Source organism: Notechis scutatus, chromosome 4 (assembly GCF_049901735.1).
Source record: "Notechis scutatus isolate UNSWTSFEM ecotype Mainland chromosome 4, rNotScu1.2, whole genome shotgun sequence".
NCBI classification, from domain to species: Eukaryota; Metazoa; Chordata; class Lepidosauria; order Squamata; family Elapidae; genus Notechis; species Notechis scutatus.
Genome location: NC_142012.1, coordinates 119,943,707 through 119,971,693, shown reverse-complemented (window position 1 = coordinate 119,971,693; position 27,987 = coordinate 119,943,707).

The following is a 27,987-nucleotide window of genomic DNA, read 5'->3' as shown; positions in this document are numbered from 1 at the left end:
GTTAAAGAAACAATGATTGCTTGGGGGAAAAAATTGGATATCAGATTGATTTAGAAAAATGGCAAAAATTGTGGTCTCAAAATTATAAAATGACAATGTCAACTGCATATAAATAAAATTTGTATAAGATGTTTTACAGGTGGCACCTACCCCCAACAAGACTTGCGAGAATATTTAAGAATAAATCAGATAAATGCTGGAAATGTCATCAGATATCTGGTTCATATTACCATATGTGGTGAACATGTTGGGACGCAAAGAAATATTGGACTAAAATCCACACATGGTTGGAAAAAATGATAAAACAACATATAGACTTTAAACCAGAGATCTTTTTATTGGGAGGACATATACAATAAAGAATTGAAATATTTGATTGTAAATGTTTTAACAGCGGCTAGAATTGTATTTGTGAAGAACTGGAAAAATGACAAAATACCTATGCAGGAGGAAGTTATTAAAAAAATTATGGATTATACTGAATTGAGTAAACTGACATTTGAAATTAGAGAACAAGAAGACAAGCAATTTTATATGCTATGGGATTTGTTTTATCAATGGTTGGATAAAAAGACATGGTAAGGTAACAGAATAGATAATTTTGTTATAGAAGTTTAATAGACTGATACAAAATATAATGTAGACATATATAACCATTGGATGACAGCATAATATAATATTGATGGAATAAATAGCAGGATAATTTATAATTGATAAATAGATAAGCATATGTTAGTTTGACAATGTAAGATTGATATAAATTGTGAACAATGATTATGAAAGGATCGCACAAAAGATTCTAAACCAACTGACACACTGTATGTACAAAATGGAAGATGGTTTTATGTTTGTTTGTTATGTATTGTCTGTGTATGTTTGTCTTCAAATAAAAAAAAATATATAAAAAATATAAAAAATGTCTCATATTGATGGAACAAGTGTATAGAAAAGATTTACAGCATGGAAGGAGAAACAGGAAGGGAGGAGGAAGAGGAGGAGGAGGAGGAAGAAGAAGAAGAAGAAGAAGAAGAAGAAGAAGAAGAAGAAGAAGAAGAAGAAGAAGAAGAAGAAGAAGAAGAAGAAGAAGAAGAAGAAGAAGAAGAAGAAGAAGAAGAAGAAAGAAGGAAGAAGGAGAAGAAGAAGAAGAAAGAAGGAGAAGGAGAAGAAGAAGGAGAAGGAGAAGGAGAAGAAGACCTGCTGCATTCTGGAGTCCATTAAAATTCCTTTGGCATTTCTTACTTGGCTTTAGTTTAAAAGAGAAGCTGGGTTAGTAACAATTATGGAATATTTTTTTTATTTATAAATTTACAAATAAAACAAGGTAGAAGGGGAAAATAATAGTTACCAAACCTACAGATTCACACTGAACTCCATTCCACCTTCTCACTTATCATACTGAAAAGAGATGCGAACCCTGTCATGTGCTTTCCATTTTCATTTCTCTTTTGTCCTGACTGTTTGTGCCCTTTCCTAAGCACTTGCTGGAAGAGAAATGAAGAGCAGAAAGGAAGCTCCCTATGTTTCCCAAACCTTGAACCCTTGTTAACACCTGTCACTGCCCTTACCTTGCTGCCACTGTCCTTACCTTGGGTGGAAATTTCCACCCTCAATCCATGACAGTCAGGCAATATTGTTTTCCAGTGAGCAAAGAGGATGCCAAGGATTGCTGTAGTGGGACACGACTATGATTATTGTTTGAAAGTTTGACCATCTGGAATATTTTTCATTAGACTGTTATTCTTACTAGAGCCAAAAAAAGAGAAAACCCAAATCCAGTAGATAACTGAGGGAAACAATCTTATAACCCTCTTATTCAAAGTCTATGTAGATTAAAATTCATTTCAAGATTACTTTAAGGCTGAATGTTTGGCACATTGGCAACATTGCAGTAGATCCAGATTCTGCCTACTTTTAGCCTGGGACAATATACAGTAGTTGGATGAAATATGCTCAATTGCTTTTAGAAACTGTAAAGATGGATGAGAAGATGTTCAACTGAAATTCATTCTATCATTGTAACGCTTCTGGATGTTTTCAATGTTTTGTTGTTCTTACTAAGAAAGAAGTTTTTTCCAGGCATTCTTTTCCAATGATGGTATATGAATGCATTAAAAAAACAACCAGTAACAATTCTTTGATTTTCGGAAAATAATGAAAATAGGCTTAGAATTTAAATTATTTTATGACCTTTGGTTTCCCTAAAAAATGATGAGCAAAGCCAGGGATAAGGAATAGGTTTTAACTAGACACTTTATATATTCAGATAATTATGTTAAAGGCTAATATAATTTGGATATTTATGCTGTTTATACAGGAAAGCAATTGGGAAATCATTTAAGCATTACATTTAATTTAAGTTGCTGTTTCAAATTGTGTTAGCTGCTTCATCTCCTAAAGAGATTAGTTTTTTGTATCTTTCAAGGTTTATTTCACTAGGTTGCCTTGAAGATAAACAGCATGACTGTCATTTTAGCAGACTTAAAAGCAATTTTGAATCCAAAGGTAAATCATAACAACAAAATCAGACATCTGGTGCAACATAATAAGCCAGTAATACAGCTAATTTCCTATAGCCACTAATCAGATGAGTACCAGAGTTAAGCATTTGTAAATTAGGAATTAACATAATTACAAATGGAAATATTAGATAAATAAAAGTAATTCATCCATTTAGAATGAATTCATCCATGTACAACTTATATACTCATAAAATGCTCATAAAGAACAGCAAAGGATTCATTTTTCTTTTTAGAAGTGGGTACGGTATTTTATTCCTATTTTCTGTTTCTACTCAAATGATTTTCCTTAATTGATCAAAGACTACCAAGAATGAATGGGTGGATATAGGTTTTGGAGCTAAACACAGGATTTACTTATCTCTTAAATTTGGACAAAAGATGAGAATTTTATGGAAGTTACATTGTGAAATTGATTATTTAAAAATTGATATTGAGGATATATCAAGAAGAACACGGATGACTTTTTTTCTTGCTGGATGTTTATTTCTCACAATTAATTTAATAGGGTTAAATTGGTTCTAATTCTGAATATATCTTGCCTGCTTATTTAAATGGAGACCCCATAATATTTCTTCCTGAAACATGGGCTATCATGAAAAAATTAAATTAACATCATCCACCAATGAAAAGACTCAGCCCTGCATAAGTGGGACAATAAAGTTGAAATACAGTAAGCCAATGTAAAACAAATCAGCTGCTATCAATTTTTCAGCAGGAAATAGTTTATTGCAATCATATTGTCAAATGGTGCAGTGGAAAGCACTTAATACTAATCTTTTGGTTTTCGATAAACTGTTGATTTTGAATTTAAATTTACTGGAACTGAAACTCAAACTGCCAAAACCAAAATATTAGTTTAGCCACCACACCATCCTTTTTTTATTGTGAATGTAAAAAATGAAAAAATGAAAGTAGTACATCAGAAAATAACTTTTAGAGTTTTAAAATATTACACCATAAAATAAATGTTAGAGTACAATTTTCATTAAAAAGTTACACAGACACTCTACCTACATGTATGTATATAGATATACATACCCTTCACTGTCATCTCAGTAATCTATATATGTACATAAAATTCAAATTCTGATACTTTTAAGTATCATTCTTATTCATTTAATTTTCTGACAATCTGTATTTTGACTGTCCCTTAAACTTTTTATTAACTTTAGGTTTTTTTGCCAAGTATTATATTGGCCAGTTATGGGAAGAGATGTAAATGTCTTGAATTTTGTACTTAAATTTCTGTGAATTTTATATTTGAGAAATCATTTTCACAGAGGACACAATCATAAAGTACATTAAAAGACAGTTGATTAAACAAGTGGCTCAATACATGTTATATAAGGTAAAAGCAAACTTTTGTTGAGTTGGAGATAGTTCAAGAAATGTATTGTGAAGTATGTTTTGCCTAAGGCCATAGCGCATATCCATGGTAAGTTTGGTATTTTAGAAAAATCTTTTAAAAATGAGAAAAATGTGGTCTTTCTTGTTTGAAGAGAATGACCAGTGCTAGATGGGTTTGCAGCTTGGAGCTTTTCTAGTCTCAGCAGTATCTATAGATGTGTAGATGGTTGCTTATTCCTCAATTGTTTGTGAATCAGAATGCACTTTCTAGGTTTCCTCTTTCCTGTAGTAAACTATTTTCTGTTAATTTTACTATCTTGTACCTAACCTAAAGTTGCTTGGATAACCAAGGTGGTTTATAAACTGAATAAACAAACAAATAAAAATACAACCTCCTTATAATGGGAAGGTAATAAGACACAATCTTAGTAACATTAATTAGTGTAGAACTCACTCTATTTACAATATTATGAAAATGTTTTGATTCATGTTGGGAATTTTGTGATAACAAAATAATACAATAATAAAATAAAATAAATAAGCAATTGCATTGCAACTTTGAATAAAAAAATTGTTGAAACATATCTTGCTGTTTTGTGTAGTTGCACAGTGACCATAATGGGTTTAAAGTTAATCCAATAAAAAGTCTGTGCATGTGTATGAGTGCATTTGTACAATTCATTACTAGTAGCTTTACTTAATAATGTATATGTGTGTCCTATGTCTGACTGCATGACTGCAGTTTTGAGGGAGGGGTTTCCCACTTTTTTACCCTTTATTCAGGGGTGGGATTCTATTGGTTTGCACCTATTTGGTAGAACTGGTTGTTAACATTCTAAGCAGTTCGGAGAACTGGTTGTTAGGAGAAATTACTGGCCTAATCCTGTAAGGAAGGCAGGAAGGAAACATTCAGGTGTTGCTTACAGAAACTGCCTCTCCGCATTACATTCTTGGCAGGACTAGACTTCCTGTACCAGGAACGTTTCTGGAGTTTTTTCCCCCTCCTTTGCTGGTAGTTTGCTTGTGTGGAGTGACCATTCAAAGTTACAATGCCACTGAAAAAAGTGACTTATGACAATTTTTCACACTTACGACTGTTGCAGCATCCCCACAGTCATGAGAGGCCAGGCGAGGAGATGCGCGCCTCGATGTGAGTGATATTGAGTTGATCACGCCCAGCCAGTCACATGACCACCAAGCTATGCCCACCAACTAAGCTATGCTTAGTTGTTAAAAAATTTGAATCCCACCCCTGCCTTTATTAGACTTTTCCCTCTTGCAGAGGGGAGAAATTGCTTAACAAGCTATCTCTTCCTAAATTGCTTTTTTTTGAAACACACTGCTTCCCTAAAAAGGTGCTAATCATAAGTTAACAAGCTCAACTCTGGGGCCATAATTAGTTAATTAGCACCATGTGCAGGATTGTGCTGCTATCTTAAATTGGCAAAACCCAAATCAGTTTCACCTTAAAGCTTTCTTTTGCCTTCTAAGCTGCTGGGAGCATGCTAAGTAAACAGCCAGATATAAGGCATTCCTTTCAATGTGTATTCCTGATTAGGTGCTTGCTTATTCTTTTCTCATCTTTTTGTCTCCAATGAGTATAAATACAAACATTAATTTCAAAATGTTGGTTGTCCTAACAGAATAACAGAATTCTGTTAGGACAACTAGCATTTGGAAATTAATGTTTGTATTTATACTCATTAACTTCTAAATGCTAGTTGACCTAAAACTGAGGTGAAGATTGCCAAGAGTATGGAAGTGAGAGAAAAGGGCTATAAGAGTTGCTCCTTTTTTCCCAGCTTTCTCATGAGTCATATTCTGGGAACTTTCCCTGCCATTTGGGTTCATCCAGATGTTTGGGGTCCTATCGTTCTGATGCTGTATGTTCAGAGTGATTTCTTAATAAAAGATTTTCAATATTAGCCCCCTCTGGTGTCACCATTAGTGTTCCTGTTCTTTAGTATCCATCTTTCAAAATTATGGAACAACACACAGATTAATGGCAATAGATATATAACTGTTTGCTAATGATGAAATAATAACATACTTACATTAGAAATTATGCTATGGAGTTTCAGTTAAATAACTACCATTTTCTATTCTTAAAGGCAGAACAATATTCCATCTCTGAAGGAGATGGGTGGTTAAGAAATAGGAAATATAAATAAATAAATAAAACCACATAGAAAAAATTTCCAGAAACTAAGCCAGGAGGAAAAAAGGCAGAACAGTAGGGATGTTTCAGTTTCAATAGTGACATATTGTTCATTTAAAATAGCATTATCAGAGTATTTGTTGAGGTGGTATTCGGCAAGTTCTGACCAGTTCTGGAGAACCGGTAGCAGAAATTTTGAGTAGTTCAGAGAACCGGCAAACACCACCTCTGACTGGAGATTTTACAGTATCTTTCCCCTGCCACGCCCACCAAGCCACGCCCACAGAACCGGTAGTAAAAAAAATTGAATCCCACCACTGATTTGTTTCCCTTTTCCAAAATTAGTAAGTAACTAACTAAGTAAGTAGGTAAAGGCCTCTTGATTTATTTTACAGGACCATGGCAAAAATATTTTACACAGAGCACTCCCAGCCCTGGATAAACCATTAGACAACATAAACATGTGCTTAGGGCACCAAGAGAAGGTGAACGCTAGAGCTTTCTCTCTTAGCTGTTATACTCTTAACATATTCATTACCGTACAACTTTAGTCAATTTTTTATGATTGTCCTTATGCACTACATACATTCAACCGGAATCTGCATTAAAAAAAAAGTATTTGGCATGATGACTAAAATTTAAAAGTTTGATTTGAAAGTACTTTCAGATATGATATTTCCATCTCATGACTGTAAGAATTTTGCTTCCATTGAAATGTACCATTGTTTGGCTGTGCTAAGGCCATCAATTGATGTTAATCTGGTCCTGAATGCTACATTTTCTTTTCCTTTTTAAAACCACATAAAACAGAAAGTTCAGATGCATTTTTAATACAAAGTTTGACAATGTATTAGCTTAATGACCAAGAAGTAACTTATGTAACTCATATTATACAATCCATTTCAAGCTCATTACCTGAGAATACTGATGAAAAAGACCCTTTAACTTTCTCTTCATTAATAGACTGAGAAAATCTTCTAATTATTTCCAAAGGATGCTCCAGAACATGATAATAAATCAAAGAGTAACTGAATTATTAATTCATTTTTGTTAATAAAAACATTATAATGAATGATTATAAATATTCCAGATAAAATATGATAGAATGTATATGGAGTTTACCACAAGTCCTTTTGAAGCTGCATTGAAGAAAAAAGCTACACTATAAAAGAAATATTCCTTATAAATTTTATGCACACATGCATTCCCATGCACAAATTTGGAAGATTTTGAAGCTGGAAGACTATTGTTCTATTGATCCTTGATGAAAGGCTCATAATTCATGCCATGCTGATGTTCAGAAATGCGGGAGTTATTTATAGCTTTTCAGTCCAAGAGGTTCTGCTAAAATGAAATGTAAGCTCAAGACTGATTTGCAATGCATCAATATCACCTGTTTTCAAGGACTGAACAGAGATAGTTACACCATCATTCCCTCAAGCAGATAGAGAGAATGATACAAGCTGCTGCAAAAGAAGGAAATAGCATTGTGCATCAATGGGTCTAATCATGAGGCAAGCAGAATTACCGAGTAGGAACAAATTAGGTGGCTTTTAAAGCATTTTCCAGTATTTTTTTATTGCCACCGCAGTGTAGAAGTACATGGAAGCATAGATATTATAATTCCCTGACTGCATAAAGCCTTGTATTTGGAAGTGGGGGTGGGGGAGGGGCTAACAAGGCCACAATCAAGAAATAAATTGACCAGACTGAAGGACAAGGCCTCCAAGCATAGACACAGAGAAGACAGAAAGTTAAACGTCCTTTCCTCAACAATTGGTCCCAGAAAATTAAACCTAAAAGCTTGAATGATTAGGGTCTTTTAAAACTTTCAGATGCCCAAAGGTGGAGTATTCATTTTAGCCTTTACCCCACACAGAGCTTTTCTTCCTGCTGGTTCGCACAACAATGTAGTTTTCTCTCCATTCTTTTTCCTGTATTGACATTTTTAGTGCAGGAAAGGAAATGTTGGAAATAAATTTTAACTTATCGATCGTATACGTTAACACAGAATGGCCTGAATGTTTATATTTTGGGAGCCTGAGATAATTGTTTCCATTGCCTACTGCAAATCCCATGTGGACAATACCTGCAAAAATGTCCATGTTTATGAAGTTGTACTGCCAGGGAGCCAGCTGTTTGCCAGCTACATATGATCAGAACTAGGAGACATGGGATGAAATAACATGGAAGAATGAAGTTTGAAGATTCAGTGGATCGATACACCATATTTCTTGTACTTTGATAAATGGCACGAAACTTAAATATATTGTAGACAGAACTCAAATGTAAATTTTTGTCCATATAATTATAGATTTCTTACCAACCTTTTAATAATTTAGAGCAGATGATGGCTCTTGTCCACTATTTTGAATGTACCAGTTTTGATAGTGAAATAAAACTTCTTTCTTGGCCTTTTTTCTGGATATCACTGCACCCTGAAGGAATATTTCCACAGAAGGAATCATTTGCTCTTGTATATACAATGATATTATCCTTATAAATATTCTTTCACTTTTGCTCATTTATTTTCTTGGTACGGAGTTCACTGCCCAGATATATCTTTTACATAGCATCTCCTTAGTAATCAGATTCTATTCTTTCTATCTCGCTTCCAGGGGTGGGATTCAATTTTTTTAACAACCAGTTCTGTGGGTGTGACTTAGTTGGTGGGCGTGGCTTGGTGGTCATGTTATTGGCTGGGCGTGGTCAACTCAATATCACTCACATCGAGGTGCGCATCTCCTCGCCTGGCCTCTCATTACTGTGGGGATGCTGCAACAGTCGTAAATGTGAAAAATGGCCATAACTCACTTTTTTCAGTGCCATTGTAACTTTGAATGGTCATTCCAAACAAGCAAACTACCAGTAAAGGAGGGGGAAAAAACTCCAGAGAAGTTCCTGAGACAGGAAGTCTAGTCCTGCCAAGAATGTAATAAGGGTTAACGGAGAAGCAGTTTCTGTAAGCAACACCAGAATGTTTCCTTCCTGCCTTCCTTACAGGATTAGGCCAGTAATTTCTCCTAACAACCAGTTCTCCAAACTGTTTAGAATGCTAACAACCGGTTCTACCAAATAGGTGCGAACTGGTAGAATCCCACCCCTGCTCTCTTCCCTTTCATTACTGATTCTTTTTTTCCTATTCATGACTAGTTTTTTCCCCCTTTTTGTCTAGATCTTTTGTAGGAGTTTACTTTTTGGAACACTGGCTGCTAATTAAACATGGAATTCTTTTTTTCAGCATAAGGATGCCTTTTGTTCAACAATGCAAGAAGACAAGAGCAATATTTCTTTAGAACCAACAAAAGAAGTGAGAAGATACCTTTATTCTGAAAAAAAAAATGTTGATATGGAAAAATTCCTAATTAGGTTTTCTTGGTTTTCAGAGAATCTAGTCAATGCCAGATTATTAAACTATATCTGATAAAACTTGGTTATGTATTTCTAAAGTTACATCAAAACAAAAGGTACCATTGTCCCCACTGAGTCTTATTGGTGACTTAGTAATAAATTCCTCCAGCAGATTTTGCATAAATGGAAATCAAATGAAATCCCCAGTGAATCTTTTTCTTCTTCTTCACAACAAGTTACATATCTGGAGAGAACCAATTAATCAGGTTATATTTCTGCCTAATTAAAAACTAGGCAATGACAGTGTTTGATAACTCTTTCTGTTGAATGATAACATTAAATATTTTTACTATCCCATCAGGTGGAAAACTTGAAAGAATTTTTGATATAGAGAAGTGGGGAGAATTAAAAGGTAATTGAACTGTTTTGTTTAAAACAATATTAATGGGTCAGTAAATGCCATATATGGTAGTTCTTATATTTTTTTCTTTTTTCATTGACTAAGTTAAATAATGAATACATCCTGCTCAGAATGTCAATTCAGTTCTGTTGTTTTTAACAAATAAGATTATGGGATGCAGGTTAAATTGATTACACATTATTCCTTGCTCATAAATCCATAATTACTACTTTCCTTGCTGTATTTTAAATCTAAAGCATATGAAGTCTACATGTTCAGCTTAATAAGCTAAATAAGTTCTAATATAATTTGAATAAATTTTAATTTTAATCAGCGTCTTCTTTCTATTCATATATATGAAAACATAACTTTAATATTGAATTCTCAGGAGCTCTGTTGTGGGAGACAGTTTACAAAATCTTCACTTTTTACAAAAAAATAATTATGTTATTAACTCAATTTAAATTTATGAACCAGTACATACAAGTTGTGAAAACCTGAGCTTTGGATCTGTCTTCATATCCAAAAACCTTTCTATACATAACTCACTACTCTATTTTCTTTAACATTGTAAGAAGAAAATAACCTGGGTCATATCCCTTTCCATCCATTTCACAGACAAAAACCTCATCCGTCCAAAATACAGAGTTATTAAAAAATGTTTAAAGACTTTTGATCCTATGGATGCTGAAAATGACAAAGCATGTCTCCCCAGGAAGCATCTGATACTAGCAAATCAATCAGGAAGTGACATCCCAAGATAGGGAAACCTCATAATCACAATATTGCTCCCCCATCGTCAAGCCCTTCATCCAAATCTCTGATGTCAGACCCTTCATAATATTCCACACCCAGAAAAGATCAACTCCACAGACCAAGAAACTACTAACTACTAACTCCAATGGAACTTACATGCCAGAGCAAAAACACTGCAATTAATCTGCATATTTCAGGATCAAATCCCAGTACTTCTATAAATATACTGCTTTCAGTTTTCTGATTTTGTAGCCATCTTCAAATTGCTGATGTTATATTCTGGGCATGGGTGCAAGTAATTGAGACAAGTCAGTGACTTAGTGAACTTCAACTCTTTATTAAGGATCAGAAATAGAGAGCCAAAACCCTTGGGCAGCAGTAGCCCTTTTATAGAGCTAGCTACTGACCTGTTAACCAATGACCTGTGTCCACATGCTTAACTTTTGCCCAATGAAAGATGTTAAACTAATAGCCAATCTGGTTGCTCTGTGAGGACCAATCCCAGTTCGCTATCCAAGGGCCAATCCAAAGTGCAGGATTTCAAGCCTGCTTAACATAATGTTAATAAGTTTTATTAAATGGTTTTTGTTAGTTCATAACACCCCTCCCGCCTAGGTTCCGTTTGAGGGGTGCGGTAACATATTTGTGTGTAGATATGCAGGTCGTTTCACCTGCCTGTTTGATTTTCGCAGTTTCACCGTTTTTTGTCTGCAGTCCGATTCCGGTGGAATGCTATCAAGGGTTTCTGGTGTGGCTAGTTCCGTTTCTGCGCGGAGAACTCGGCGCGGCTCTCGTTGTTGTTATCCCAGTCTCCTAGGCTTGTTTCCGGGTCCCGTGGGCTTGCCTCCCTCGTGCTATTTCTGGGCAGAGAAATATTCTTCTTCAGGTTGCGCGTTTCTTTGGTTAGGTTGCTGGGTCCCCGTGATTATGTCATCATCTAGCCCATTTTGGCCTCCTCGATATCTCCCCCCTTAGTTTGTGAATTATGGAAGTCACGGGAGGTGGGTGCCATTCTGGATCGAAGTTGATCTATGTGGCATTTCCAAAGTCTCCCGTCATTAGTCTGTAGGCGGTAGGATCTGGGGCCGGTGTGTTGGGTAATAGTTGCAGGGACCCATAATGGGTCGCCTGAAAAGTTTTTAGCAAACACCAAGTCGCCTACCTTGAATTCGCGGCACTTCCCGCTGGATCCACAGGGTTTTTCTGGTGAATAAGAGGGATGGAGGTGGTCGAGGTGAGAGCAAAGTCTCCGCCCCATTAGCAGTTGGCAGGCGTCTTATTTGTGATGCTGTGTGGGGTGATGTGTTGGAGCAGGAGTATTCGGTTGAGCTTGTTGTTGATGTCCCCATAGTCTATTTTATGTAGGGTTTTCTTGACGAACTGTACCATTCGCTCCACCCTTCCGTTAGCCACAGGGTGCGCTGGCGAGGTAAGCGCATGGCGGATGCCCTGGTCCGCTAGATACTGTTCAAAAGCTAGGGCCATGAACTGGGGCCCGTTATCAGAAACTAAAACGTCTGGTAACCCATGCGTTGCGAATAATTTATTCAGTTTATTAATGACTGACTCTGTTGTGGTTGTCTTCATCTTTTGGATTTCTAGCCAGTTTGAATAGGCGTCAACTGTTAATAAAAACGTGTGTCCTTTGGTGGGTCCCGCAAAATCAACGTGGATACGGGACCACGGACCTCGAGGGTTTCCCACTCGGTTGGCGTCGCTTTAGGTGGGGCGTTGCTAACGTCTTGGCACTTCTGGCATGTGGTTACCCAGGCTGCAATCTGTTTATCAATGCCCGGCCACCATGCGTAGCTTCGTGCGAGCGCCTTCATGTGCACGATGCCCGGATGTCCCTCGTGTAATACTTTTAAAACAGTCTGTTGTAGCCTCTCTGGGACGACTACTCTATCCCCCCAGAGAACGCAACCTCTCTGGGAGAAAAGCTCTGTCTGCCGATTCTTGAATGGTGCAAAATCATTGTGGATTTGGTCGGCTGGCCATCCCCTTTCAACCCAGCTGAGGACTCGTGCCAGGACAGGGTCCCGTTTTGTCTCGATCGCGATGTCTCTCATTGTTAGTGGCGGCGAGTGCAGCGTTTCGATTTGGAGCGTCGTGAGGGTTGGAGCTGGGTCGTCGACGGCTTCCGGAAGTGGAGAGCGACTCAACGCATCAGCGTGGGGAATGGCTTTCCCTGGGCGATGTTACAACACGTAATTGTAGGCAGCTAGGAACTCAGACCATCTAGTCATTCTTGGCGATAATATATAGGGGGTTGGCTTGTCTCCGCTATAATACCAAGCAATGGTTTGTGATCTGTAACTATCGTAAATGCTCGTCCATACACGTACTCGTGAAAGCGTTTCACAGCAGACACAACAGAAAGGGCCTCCTTATCGAGTTGGCTATAGTTCCTTTCGGCCTTTGATAATGTTCGTGAGAAAAACGCAATAGGTGCTTTGTTTCCGTTTGGAAGTACATGGCTTAAGATTGCTCCCACTCCAAACGGTGAAGCGTCGCAAGTAATAGTTAAAGGTAAAGTCTCGTTGTACTGCATCAAAACAGCGTCGGAGGTTAGCAAGTCTTTCACTTGTTGGAAGGCGCATTCCTCTCGACGTCCCCAGACCCAGGTAGCTCTTTTATCAAGAAGTCTGTGTAAGGGCTCCGCTACAGTCGCCTTCTGGGGCAAGAAAATGTTGTAGAAGTTAATGAGCCCCAGAAAGGCTTGGAGGTCTGTTCTATTCTTGGGCGTTGGGGCATTTTTAATTGCTTTTAGCTTGTTATCAGTGGGGTGGATTCCTTGACTATCGAGAAGGTATCCCAGGAACTCCACCCTCTCGGTACACAGTTGACATTTATTTTTTTAACCTTCAGGCCGAGCGTCTTTAAATTTCTTTAGAACCATTCTGAGACGCTTTTCTAAGATGTCTCTATTAGGGGTGGCGATTAACACATCATCAAACTATGGTACGACCCCTTTTATGCCTTGTAAGAGTCTCTCCATTAAACTTTGAAAAATTCCCGAGCTACGCTCACTCTGAATTGGAGTCTATTGCATTTAAAAGCGCCTCGGGCGGCGAGGTGTCATTCGCGAGTTGACGGAGCGGTACGTTGGTGCGGCGCATTCGAGCAGCCGACTTCCTGGTTGCTTCTGCTGCAGTAGCGTCTGTGATGGCATCGGCAAGATCGATGTCCCCTTTGGCCATGATCTTGCTTTGCACCATCTGGTCATCTAATCCCAGAACTATGCAGTCTCGCAAAGCTTCTTCGAGGTTGGAAAACCCACAGAGGCCTCCCAAATTCCGGAGGTCAGCGATGTAGTCTGCGAGACTTTCGCTTTTCCGTTGGTCCCTCTGGTAAAATTCATGTCTTCGGACAAGTGTGGGCACTGCGGGTGCATAGTGGGCCTTTAGGAGAGGAGTGAGGCGTCCCAGTCCATTGATTTCACTTCAGCCAGTTTTGCAAGTGATTTCGCCATTTTAAATATGGCTGGCCCGCAATGGGTCAGGAATATTGCTTGTTTCTTGCCGGTTGTCGCGTCCTTTAGGTTATTGGTCTCCAGAAACATCTGGAACCGATCCATATATGAGTCCCAGTCTTCATTTGCCGGGTCAAATGGAGCGGGTGGTATAGCACCGCTGGCCATGTTGCCGTCGTTGGTGCGTGCTCAGCCAAGTGCTCTGTTTGGCGCTCTTTAGTGTTCAGTCAGCTCTATCGTCTCTTGCATCCCATCCTCATCGCCAGTGTTATATTCTGGGCATGAGTGCAAGTAATTGAGACGAGTCAGTGACTTAGTGAACTTCAACTCTTTATTAAGGATCAGAAATAGAGAGCCAAAACCCTTGGGCAGCAGTAGCCCTTTTATAGAGCTAGCTACTGACCTGTTAACCAATGACCTGTGTCCACATGCTTAACCTTTGCCCAATGAAAGATGTTAAACTAATAGCCAATCAGGTTGCTCCGTGAGGACCAATCCCAGTTCGCTATCCAAGGGCCAATCCAAAGTGCAGGATTTCAAGCCTGCTTAACATAATGTTAATAAGTTTTATTAAATGGTTTTTGTTAGTTCATAACAGCTGACCCTCCATTTTGCAATTCAGGTTTATGAATAAAGCTTACATTTACTTTGAACAATTGTCTGCATCCTTCATTTTAGTTCCAGTTTGTAATTGGACCAAAAATTATTCTAACACCAGTTATATTAACTGGTATCATTACTTCTTATTCCTGCTGCAGTTTTTAAAAAGAAAGACAAATCATCTCTTGGCTTCTTAAAGGTTAATTTTGGTCAAACACTTTGAGTAAATCTATAGATAACATCCATGGTATTTGTGAGTGGTTTATATAGTAGTACTACACAAACTAAGATATTTCCTTACCTAAACAGAGAAACAGAATGATCATGATAAGTTAAAAAAAAAACCAATTGGAGTAGAAGCCACTTGTGATTTCCTGCTACATTTCCCATTGTGTTTCCTTGTGGACAGCTGACTGGAAGCATCAGAAATCTTCCTCCCCCCCCTCCCCTTATCATCTTTGAAGAGCACTGCCTATAGAAATGTATTGCATGTATTTTGTCATTTACTAGTCATATTTTCTTGTATATGAACTTAAAGATTAGAAGCAGTTATACCCAAAAATTGGGTATAAAAAAAAAAATCAGAGGAGCAAGAATTTTCTTTATGTTTTGTCAAATTTGCACACAGGACTAATATGGGAAATAAATGTTAGATACCTTGTTCTTTTTGACTTATGAAAATTCATACCACATGCTAATAGTTTAATGAAAATACATATTTGCTATGCTATGTCAATTTTGCCAAAGTTCTGCTTCTTCTTCAATCAAGGAAATGTTGTTTCTTTATGTATCTGACAATTGTACAGGAGTACTTAAATAGTTAGACTTAGCTAGAAATACCTACATGGTGGAAGCATGTTTAGTATATTTAATGCATTTTATTAAATTCAATAAGGCGAAAATATTTCAGGTTATTTTTAAATAAATTTTTTATTAATTTTCAATAAACAAACATACACAAACAAGACACAAAACATGAAAACATAAAACTTCTTTTTGGAAAGTGGCTTAGTCCCGGGTTACATCTTTTTGTACAGATATACATCAAATTCATGCTCACTTTATATACCATTTCATATCTTATTTACCATTCTATATTTTTCTATATAGCTTCTCCCCTCTTTTCACTCTCTTAATTCTATTTTATTTATTTCATCTCAATTTAAATCATTATGCTTGTATCTTTTGTCTGTTCTATTTCAATTATCTATTATCTTTTCTCATTAACACAAAATTTCTCCTGTAATCACTGATTGAAGTATGACGCCTTTTTATCTTTCCCCTAAATTTAACACTTAAAATAATATATAATTTTCATTCTGATTCTGCTTAGTACATTCTAAAGCTACGTACTATATTTTAAAATAGGAAAATAATAAGTTTATAATATAATTTAAACAATAATCCATAGCAAATTAAATTCAATCATTCAATCTTAAGTATTTTACACATTCCTTTTAATATTGCATACCATTTTATAATCATATAATGTTCCAGTTTTCTAACATTATTTCAAAATACAAATACAACAATACAGTCTTATGTACTTTTGCAGAATCTCTTTTTTAAATATATATTTACCCATTATCTCTGAATAAATCCTGTTTCTTTACATCTTGTTTCAAACCTTTGTAACTTCTCTTCCCTTTTTCCCTTCCTTTCTTCTCCAATCTAGCCTTTTTACCCCCCCATCCTTTGATCTCTACCCTCTTAATCTCCACTTTCTGTATTTCTCTTTTCTGTTGCTTTCTGACATTGTATCGATTTTTCACCTTATTTTCCCCTTTTTTGGTTGTTTTTTTAAGTCTTAAATTCTCCATTCTCTTCCCCCTCTTTCCCTTTTTCTTCCCCAGCTAAAGTTGTTTGTTCATTAAAGATGGCTTCTTCTTCTTCATCCCAACCTTGTTCTTGTAATTTCTGATAGGTAGAAATCGCCATTTCTAAAAAATGAAAAACAGATCCAGAAGGGCCCTTCTTTTCTTGTTCCTCTTCTTTTAGCTTTTTAAATTCCATTTTCAGTTCATCAACAAGCAATGCCATTGTGAAAAAAAATTTAAACAACCCAAATGTTTTTAGTCTTTCAAATAATAATTTCCAAAGGTCCCAAAGTCACCAAGCAATCCAAATATACACAAACTGTTTCATTTAGCACTTTCTTCTTTTTATACTTTCTCTTACTGGGGTACAGTTCAATTGCAAAGTTCCAAAATATATCTTTTAGAAGTCTTGTTACAATTTAACTCTAGTCTTATAAGTTCCAAGCAGCCTCCTCCAGCAAAATCTTAATATTAATTCTTTCCCTCTCCCTTCCCACTTATAGCAAAAAAAAATTTTTTTTCCAATGTTCAGAAATCTTTAATGTCCCCTTGGCTTTAACTTTCAAGTTTAATTACCTGCTAGTGCCAAAATGGGTTTTTCCAATTTCCATCTGCTATCACCGTAAGGAAGGAGAGTGAGAAAAAAACTTTCCCTTTTAACTTTCATCCGCCGCTTTTTCCAATCTTCTTTGGGAACGATGTATCTTTAATGAAATTAAAATTCCAGGGTATTTAAATGTTACTTATTATCCCGGTCAGCCAAAAATTTTCACTTCTCAGCTTCCTCCTGCACATTCTTTTCTGGATGAAAGCTTCTTTGTGGTGGCCATTGCTGACCGCCGCTCCACCGCTTTCGGAGAAGGGAGTTAATCCAGCTGAGGAGGGGGGGTTGCGATCCCCCCGGACCCCTGCTGGATCTCCCCTGTTTTCAGTTACCTCTACGGGGTAACTATTAGCCCCCAAATCCAGCTGGATCGGGGGCACTCAGCAGCGTGCACGCGAAACCGTGCCACGATCGCAGTTCCTGCTGCCGCCCGAAGCCTTGCAAAGCGGAAGTTCCGAAAATATTTCAGTTTTAATGCAGTTTTTGTACTGCACCTTGAGGAAAATTCAAGTGTTGCTTTCCTATAAAAACACAATTAAACTACGTTGTTTTTGAATTGTTTTTAAAATTGTGTACTAAAAGTGAGTGTTATTAAAAAGGTAATGTGCTTCTTTATTATTTTTATGTCTATAATATAGTCAATCTTATAATTGCTACTGATTCTAATAAGCCTAGTTAGCTAACTAGAAAGAAGCAATACCAGAATGTCTTATATTTTACATGTATATTACTGTCTAATGGTCTACTATTTTAATAGTCTAATGGTCTACTCTAGGTGAATGATCTGCAACATTTGTAATCGATATCTAAAAAGTTAAGAAAGCAGTTCTACTTTGGAATAATTCAAGCAATAGACACTTATATAGGATTACAATACATTTGCATCCATATGAAAAATATGGTGAATGTGACAGAGCATTTGTAATGATGTTGAATCCTGACAGATTTTGGCTTGTGAATAACAAAAAGTCAATGTTAAAAAGGGGCCAAAGTAATACACAATCCAGATATTTTCATTTAATGTATCAGTCGGTTGATTGTTACACAGTTAGGAAAGAATCAAAAGAAGAGAAGCCCATTGTATAAATAACTTCAAGAATATCACAATAATGTGTTAGAAAGAAATTTCTCCAGTTCTCAATTTTACTATATCATTTTCAGAAATAATTAATGTAGTTTTATTACAAAAATGAACATCAGGAGACCAATAACTATTGTTCACGTTCATTAACATTTTTCAGTTTAGGTTATATACATTCATACTATTATAGGCCATCTCAAGAACCTAATTCCCACAATGATCCCCAAAAAAAATTTAAGAGATTTTTTATTTTTTAAATGAACTAATTTCAAAATCGTCATTGGGTAAAAACAATGGATGAAAATAGAATTCTAGGAATTCTCAGAAATGATTATTTTTCTGCTCCATATACCATTTCAGCAAACATTCATTGTTCCCTTCCTTTATAGCGTGTGTGTGTGTATGTGTCTAAGGTGGAGTCTCCAAAATTTTTGTTCATTTGAACATTTGATAATTCTTTAAAGCTAACTGATACAGTTAATAATAATGATAGAGAGACAGACAGATAGATAGATAGATACATATAGAGATGATAGAGATATGTAATTTTAATATACTGTCATTACTCTTTTAAATATTCATGTCTGGTGTCAATTTGTATCTTGGTTATGTGCCATATAGGGCCTGGACCTATTTGGCCAGAAATGGGTTTCTCAATTGGTAGGAGACATTTCCTTCTTTTGTTCCTAAGGGATCAAAAAGATGGGGACAGAAAATTATAATTATTGCATTGCTCCAACCAATTATGGTTTGGCTAGGCAGATGCTATGGTAGAGGAACTGTTAGCTAAAGGTGGATAAATTTTAAAGAGATAAATATTATATGTCAGGAATACTAATAATATGAGAAAAGTATAACATTTAAAAATATTAGCTTTCTTGTATAAAGTGTAAAAACATGTCATTTCTCACAAGTTCACAGCTGTTTGAATTCTAATTCACAAAAGCGCTCTAAAGTAATGTAAAGCTTCTATTGGAATACATATTGCCAGATGTTTGAAGGAAAAGAAAATGTTTATATTCAGTCCCTTCAAGGAAAGAAAAACTTGCAGTGTTGCTAGGTACAGCTGTTGAAAAGAAGGTTACAGATCAATCAGATCTTTGAATTCCTTAAAAAGATCCCTTACTGAGCAACAGCCTTTCATCTCCTTTAAATGACAGATCTGTATCAGAAATAACTGTTTTACACCCATGAACTAATCCTCTCTTGCTTATACCTGCTGGCTTCTGGTGAAAATCTACAAACATCAAAAGAATTTACTTGGTTGGTATCAGTGAAAGAAAAAGAAGAATCAGGCTCTTTGTACATTGTAAGGTAACTTCTAGATCTTTTCAGCTTCAAATTATCTAAATATTACATTATCTTTGCTTGCCTTTTGCAAGAGAGAGTTCATTGTTTTTCTCCTACTCCTTGGTCCATCTTTGATGTTAGTGTGTACTTCCCTGCTGCTAATTTATTTCCACAAATAAAGGTTGGACAAATTTTGAGATAGCATAGAGTAAAAATCACTATGGGAGTATCTGATATATATCAGCGCTATGCAGCTTTGATTCAATTTTGTCTTTCTTCCATAATCAGTGTGTGGAATATTGAAACCATGCAATACTTGCATTGAGGAAATGGACTCAACTGGGTCACTTCACCACAGGCAAGCACTAGATCTAACTGTGTAAAAAATATCATAAAATAAATGGAATAGCTATCAACAGAAGAGTGTGTCAAGCCCGAAATTGACATATGTATAGCTATTTTAGTAGCCTTAGTATATATTCTTTTTCTTACTTTCTCTTTGGTGGTCAAGGAGGAAGGGTTTCGGGCTTGCCACATTCCTAAGGGGAGGAGTGGAAATAGGGAGAAATGTTTAGGCTAGGTGATTCTTCTTCCTGTGGGAAAATGAGCTGACCATGTTCATGCCCCCTGAGTTGAAGATTTATGACATCAAGCAACATTGAATTACTTCTATTGGAGAATGTGACTTTTGGGGGTTGTTTCTATCTTCTGATATTGTGTGGTAATTCTGGGTTGTGTCAGATCTGGAATTACCATGGACTTTGCCAATTTGATGTGGACATTGCCTCTGTCAACAAAGAAATTGGTTTGGAAGATGGACTTTGCTTTTTTCTTTTTAAATGGATTTCATTACTTGGAAACCTGACAGAGTACTAATGTCACTGCTTGGATATCTCTCCCAAAATGACTAGATAATCTCAATTAGAGTTGGAGGTATGCCTTTCAGTGTTTCAGTGATGCAAGTTTATACCCCAACCTTAATTTGAGAGGAAGTTGAAATTTAACAGGTCTATATTAACTTGCCGTAACTCATTAATATAGCACTAAAAACATATTGCGCTTATAATAGCTGGCTAGAATACTAAAGCCAAAAGAAAAATGATATCAGGAATAATGGGAAAATTTCACTTCTGCATATATAAATAGCAACTGTTAAATTAGTAGAGATCTGTGATAATAATTCTATGCTTATACCAAATATCTTTCCTCAAAATCCTTCAAAAGGATTGTACACATTAACATCACTGTATGGATAGCATCAAATTCTCACTATATTTATTGCAAGCAAAGGTAAAACAACTGTGTTTGGTCCACAAAAACAAATATTTATATGGCTGAGATACTTATTATTATTTTTTTGCACGTCAACTTTAAGTACAGCAAAGGAGGAGGATGTAGATGATCCAACAAGATATCATGTTTCCCTGAAAATAAGATCTATCCCAAAAATAAGCCCTAGCTTGATGTGTGCCCAATATAAGCACTACCACCAAAATAAACCCTAGTTAAGACCCCACTCACTCTGGGGTTCACAGGTTGGGATGAGCACATGGGTAAAAATCAAGCTAGGTTGGGGATGGGGTGTGTGGAGCTTCCGTACCAGTAGTTACCTTCAGACAGTTGCAGCCAGATATCACACACCCCAAAACCTGCCTTGTCTTGCCAGTCTACTTCTTCTTGCCTCCCCTTTTATGCATTGCCACCGGCCTATGTTTCGCTGTCAGAGGCCTTCAGGAAAGGCTTCTGCAGCCTTTCTTGAAGGCCTCTGATGGTGAAACAATGACAGAGGCAATGTCCACATCAATCTGAAACTTGTTTCTGGCTGCAGATGCCTTTTCTAAATGCCTCTGACAGTGAAACAGAGGCTGGGGGCGATGCGTGCAAGCAGCAGAAAATGGCCTACAAAAGAAGTAGTCCAGGAGCAGGTTCCTGTTAGGCATGACTGTCAGTACCACTGCCACGAGGTGAGTCAGTGGAAGACATCTCCTGAAAATAAGACCTGGTGCCTTTTTTGGTGGCAAAAAAAAAGACTGGGTCTTATTTTTGAGGAAATGTGGTTACAATATTTGAACAATATTTGCTCAAATCTGAGCAATATTTCACTTGGGTATATGATGGAAGACAAGACACAGATGAATTGGTTCTGATAAATATGTTAAAATGTTTTTCTGAATATGTTCAACACAGCAATTCATGCACATTCTGAATCTTAAAATTTAAAAGTATCATTAAACAATTTTCTATCTTCTTGTTAAACTGCATCCTCATCTTCACTCCAAATTATCTCAAATAATTTTCAGTTTTAGTATTCTGGCCAAGAAATGAGCTTAAAATCACAACTTTCAGGAAACCGCTCAGTTTCCAAACAAAGCTGGCATCATATTTTGGAAAATGAGTTACAGGCAAGTCTGGGTGGCTTGAAAAGGGGGTCACAGCTGAGCAAGACTCATGGTGTCTTCAGAGTCAATCCATGACACCTTGCTCAGCTATTAACATTATATAATAAAATAATATAATATCATGGTAGCCCAATGTGACCCAGATGACTTTCCTGGGTAATTATAAACAGCAACAATAGAATACAGAAATTGGTAGAGCCTAATAAAACAATGAAAGTTCAGGAATAGATCTAGATAGGAATGTCTTCAAGCCATAAAATATTCTTGGCCAAAGTCATTTTAAGCTGGAAAAAATCCATAAGGCTACCAATAACCTGGCAACCACATGATTCTTCTTCTGAATCATATCAATGTAATGGATGGAGAGAGAGATTACAAAGAGAAAAGGACAAAAATTACAGTTTCAATAAATTTTATTTTAAAATAAAAATTTAACTTTCATCTTGCTTTTTTATCCATCATGTATTTTGTGCTTTTATTCTCTGGAGTCAAGTAAACATTTTTCCAAATGCCAGACTGGCATAGTTTGCAGTATTTATTACCAGAACACAAATACCGGTGCATGTTTTCTGATCATAGTGAGGCCTGATTAGAAGTAGGGAACCATGGACTTAGTCTCAAACCAATGAACTGATTATCTTTTCTCTAGCCTAATTAAACACATTCTGTTAGTTCTATGTTGGATTTGTAGTTATAAATATAATTATATAAATTACACCAAGGGTTAGAATATTTACAGTATTTACTGTTAATACTTTAATATTATGAAAAGATAATTGGAAGTGACTTAGGTTTCGATAAAGATTCTGACCTCATGGCTACGAATTCTGTTCAACTCAATGAGGTTGTTATTCTGTTGTTGAAAGACAGCTATCAGTTTTATTGGATGAAATTTGAATGAAGAAATTATATAGCCTTGGCCTCTTTCCTGAACATACAGGCCAGTTTTATCTTGTGAGAGCTGAATCAACAGTAAATTAACAAATTAAGGATATTAACCATCAGAAGTGTATCTCAAAATGCTAGACTGACACAATCCTTCTATTACAGGGTCCTTTTACAATCTAACATTTATTATTTGAAAATCTGAGATCCATATAAATACATGTGATCTACATTATTTAACTGTTCTGGTTGCAAAATACCTTTATTGAGCTATATTATCATGCAAATATCTGACTATCTATCTAAGTAGCTATCTGGTCACTAGAAGTTGAAAACAACTTAATGTCAAATAATCTATCAATCTGGTTTAGTTGTGATATTTTATTTTTTATATATAATTCCTTGGTAACTGGGTTTCCAGCTATTTATTTTTCTATTTGTAATGCTAGCCGAAGAGTATAATAAAGGAGATTATTAGGATGAATGTAATGGGAAATGTTTAAAAAATTATATATATTGCCATTGTTAATCATTCTCCCTATGTTTTTTGCCCACGGAGTTAATTTATTTATTTTTCATCATTATGAATAACAAATTAGTGAAAGTCTGCCATAGTATCCTCTGCTTAACTTTTCCTTCCAGCAAAGTTCATATGAGCCCTTCCCTAGTCAGGGAAGCTTAGCAACAGGACAGTATGAAATCAAGTACATTTCATAGAAATTGTCCAGCAGGGACTGATATGCAAGTCAAATCTTTTTAACTAAATCATAATTAAAAACTCCATAGCCTAGAGTGAATACCCTAGAGAAAGGTATAAGATTGAGGAATGAAAGCATGTCAATCAGAAATGCAAAGAAAGTAAAAATAGCAGTCCTTGGGGACACATTCATTGAGAAAATAACCTTCATAATAATAAATTGAATTGAAGGAATAGCAACAAAACATGAACATTCACAAAGCCCAGGGAAGTAACAGTCCATTAAAAAAAAACAAAGGGAAAAACAGCAATTATTTGAGAAACAGTGTTCATGTAATACTGAGGGACCAGACATGAACAACCTCTAGGGAATAACAATGAGAGAGCATATCCACTGCAGCTTTTAGAAAAGAGGGCAAGACTGATTTAGTTTTGTCAATCAGGAAACGAGTATGAAAGCTTTTATATATGTAACAGATAAGATAGAGAGAAAGGTCTCTCAGAATCTAGCCTCTATTTAAAGACAGATAACAAGATGCAAGAAGGTGGGACAGAAAGAAGACTGTGGATGATTAGTTTGCATTTATGTTGCATTTATGTTGTCTTTAGAACAGGTGGAGCAAATCTCTAAAAGTTTCTGGGAAGAGGAGGAAGAAAATAGAGGGCATCTATCAATAATTCTCAGTAATGCTTTTGGCTGGGTCAACTTGGCACATTTCTTAGCTTCCTGATCACATAATATTTTTTGAAATGGCTGGTAATTCAGAAGTTGACATTTCCTGTATCTGATTTGGACCCAGCAGATCAAATAAACCTTGTGGCTTTTCCAGATTGTTAAACCCAGCTCTTCAGGGCTGTCACGAGGGCCCAAGAAGGCTCTGCTTCTGAAAAGGTAACATACTGGAAACACGATTCAATTCCAACTCACTGAAGAACCACAGTTTGCTATTCACTTAAGGATTAGGCTAAGGATCTTCAAGTCCAGAGTAGAGAGCAGAGAAGAGGCTTCCAGATTCAAAAAGATTCTTTCTAGGATAAGCAAAAACCTGGCAATGATGAGGAAAGCTCATGGCTGGTCACTCCACACTTCAGTTCTGCTTACGTAATTTCAACTTTTAATGGAAAGTATTGAATTAAATTCATCTTAATATTTTCTCTCTTTGGTTGATGAAAAAAGTTCTGCTCAATTAGGCTAGCTGGCAAGATTTCCTTGCCTATGGCCAAGGTCACAAAAGAGTTCTGAATTTTCATTGTCTTAAAACATTTGAATTAAAATTATATATTTTTTAAAAAGATAATTTTACTTTAAGATTTAAGTGAATTAACACTGATGAGATTTTTCATACAACCTTTCAAGAGACTGGTAATATACTCACTCTATTTTTCTATTCAAGTGAAACTTTATTCCTCAGAGGCAACATGGGCAAAATGTCACTTTTCTAAGAAGAAATGCTTAATAAGGAGTAGGAAAGAATTTCTAATAAATTTTGTATCCATGCTTGCCATATTATAAAGGCTTTTATTTCTTTATAAATCTAAAATGTTACAATACCAAAATTTTATACACGAGGTTTACTCAGAAGAATTGGAAAGAAATGAGAGTTTCCAATCAAATTGGAGATCTCATTACAACTATACAGTACTACAAACAAGACTCCCCCGCCACCTTTCATTCCCAACAAGCCCAACCTTTGAATTCTTCTTTAAACCTGATGATCCAGAGGCCAGTTTTTGAAGGAGGAAGCAGAATGTATCACAGAACACACAGCTTTCTTCTGTTGTTTTCTAGCATCTTCTACCAGAGGTTCAGTCTCTTCAATGATAGGGTTAAGCCTACTCAATGCATTACAATTTACATTTCTTCCCTTAGTGCTTAGATATGAGACTCCACATGCTTACAGAAGGGTAAAAAAAAATAGAAATAAGCTACATATTATCTATGAAACTCACTACCTAGAATGTGTTTGCTCATGTGTTTGCTCTCCTACTCTGCACAAACATAGACGTTATTGTTGGGAATGTGATCTTCACAACTGCAGTTGAAAAATTATTCATACTAATATTTGAAAAAGAACATTTGACTGGGGAGGGAGACATGGTAATGCAAATAGAATTCTGTTCACATCTATTTCGTGTATTGGTGTATTGGTACATAAAAATATGTTAGATATTAGTTGATGTATTTATAAACCTAATGTAGATCAGGCTATTCCTTTTGAAACACTAATATTAAAAGTAATGAATATTAAACTAGGATATGAATATGAAGTTGTTTTCTGACATCAAGATGTTGTAAGAAGTTACATAGTAGCATTATCACTTGCTTGAAGATATTTGAAAGTGAGTTAGGATAGGAAATTATACATATGTACACACACACACACACACACACACACACACAGAGAGAGAGAGAGAGAGAGCGCACTCAGGATAAAACAGATGAGCAGCATTATTCTGAGTGCTATGTTACTTACCCTGACAAACTAGTGTTATCTATACACTTATCTCCTTTACAAAAGAAAATATTTTTATTGAACCATCATTGTAAGAAAATATAAAATATATAATATCAAAAAGTAACTACTTAAACCTACTTATTTTCCCTCCCTCTCAAGCATCTTTTCCTCATGTTCATCTTTTGTGTTATTACAGTTTTTTCTTCCCCTCCTCACCTCAATTACTGATACAGGAATGTCTGCGAACTCTCAAACAAAGCCTTTAACTCACAAAGTTTCACTGTCTAGCATCTGAATATTCTTACACAACACAATTCATTCTTTTCACATTCTCACAAGCCTCTTCAAGATTTCTTTCCAGTCTTCCACCTTGTTCCATGGCCAGAATCTCTGGACTTGGCAGGCTTGACTCCATTCCATCAGATGAGATGCTCTTCAGAGCATCTCCTGATTTTATCTGATTTTTCCTTGCTCTTTTTATAACCTGTTCCTAGGACATGTACATGCCATTGTACAGGTGCCTTTTAGCATGTTCCTTTTTCTGCCTATGTGTTCATGGTCTTGTAATGAGTTACCTGCCTTATTCATAATCTTGGCACAGACATAACCACTCTTCTTCAAGAAGATCCTTCATCCTGTCATTAATTCATCAATATAAAACATAGGTATTAAAACATAGGTTCTTTGTATTTTTGTATACGGACAGCAAACCAGAAACATAAACTAAATATAATCCTTTAACATAGCAATGTCCAATTTGAAATTTGGTGCTGGAGAAGATTCTTGACAATACCCAAGAAAATTTCCAAGTAAAGAAATAAATGAATCATCAAACAAATCAACTCAGAGTTGTCCATCAGGGCATAAATGATTAGGCTCCAATTATCCTAATTTGGACAGATTATGCAAGTATCTGCTTCTCTAGAACAGCAGCCCCTAACCTTTTGGGAAGCAAGGACTGGGTCCATGGAGTGAGGTTTTTCTGTGAGCAAAAAGGGGGATGGTTCCATGTGCTGCCTACATCCCATGGATGGGGCTTGGTTTTTGACATGTTGTGGACTGGTGCTGGTCCATGGACCAGGGTAGAGGATCCCTACTGTACAGAAGTGTGCACTTCTGAGAAAGGTGGAAGGAAAGATAATACAGCCAGCAGCAAAGTTGGTGGACTCAGTTAATTACAATAAGCAGGGAGCAGGTTGAACAAAATTTATCATGGGAGGCTATTGGAAAACATGAAGAACTAGGTTGACACAAATTACTATGGATAAACTCTATCTATGTAATTTCTAGGAGTTCATACTGACTTTATGGCAATCAATCAATCAATCAACCAATCCTTAGGTTAATATATATAGACGAACACAATACAGAAGCCTGATGATGGCAGATGAGATTCTGCCAAAACGTTGCTACAACTTCAAAAGCACAACTATAATGACATGGGAAAATAACCGAACAAAGCTGAATACCATACATGTACGTACAAATATAACATATATATATATATGTGGATCTTTGGTTATTCGGGTTTTCTCCCACGTAAAATGGGAAGCATCTAGGCAACATTTTGATGAAGTCTCATTCATCATCTTCAGGCTTGTGTCTTCAGCTCTGTGCTTCTCAGAGTAAAGCCAAAACCGAACACTTCAACAACAGAATAATCAGAGAAGCCATAGAGACAGAAAAACGCCCACACAGCATGAATAACGAGATGACACCTCCCGCCTACCAGCCATTTGGAAACCCGCCCTCATGAACAGATGAGTACCTAACATGAAGAATGACACCAGACCCACACCCACGAGGCCACACAAGATGCTACCACCACACTTCCATGTAGAAAGCAGACTCACACCCACACAGAAGATGAGACACGACCACGGACCAGAAGCCGCACTGCAACTGCATCACTACCCACTTCAAACCCCTCTGACCCATACATGAAGCGAACTGATGCCCACCATGAGGATGCGGCACAACCACAACGCGAAGCCAAACAGCAGGATCACAGCTCACCAGCTCAAATCCCCCAGCAACTAAGACTAACCTGAGCACAACCAAGCCCCCAACTGAACAGAACACACACCCAGCCAATCAGAGCACAGCCAACCCCCAGCCAATCAGAGCACAGCCAGGCCCCCAACCAATGAGAACA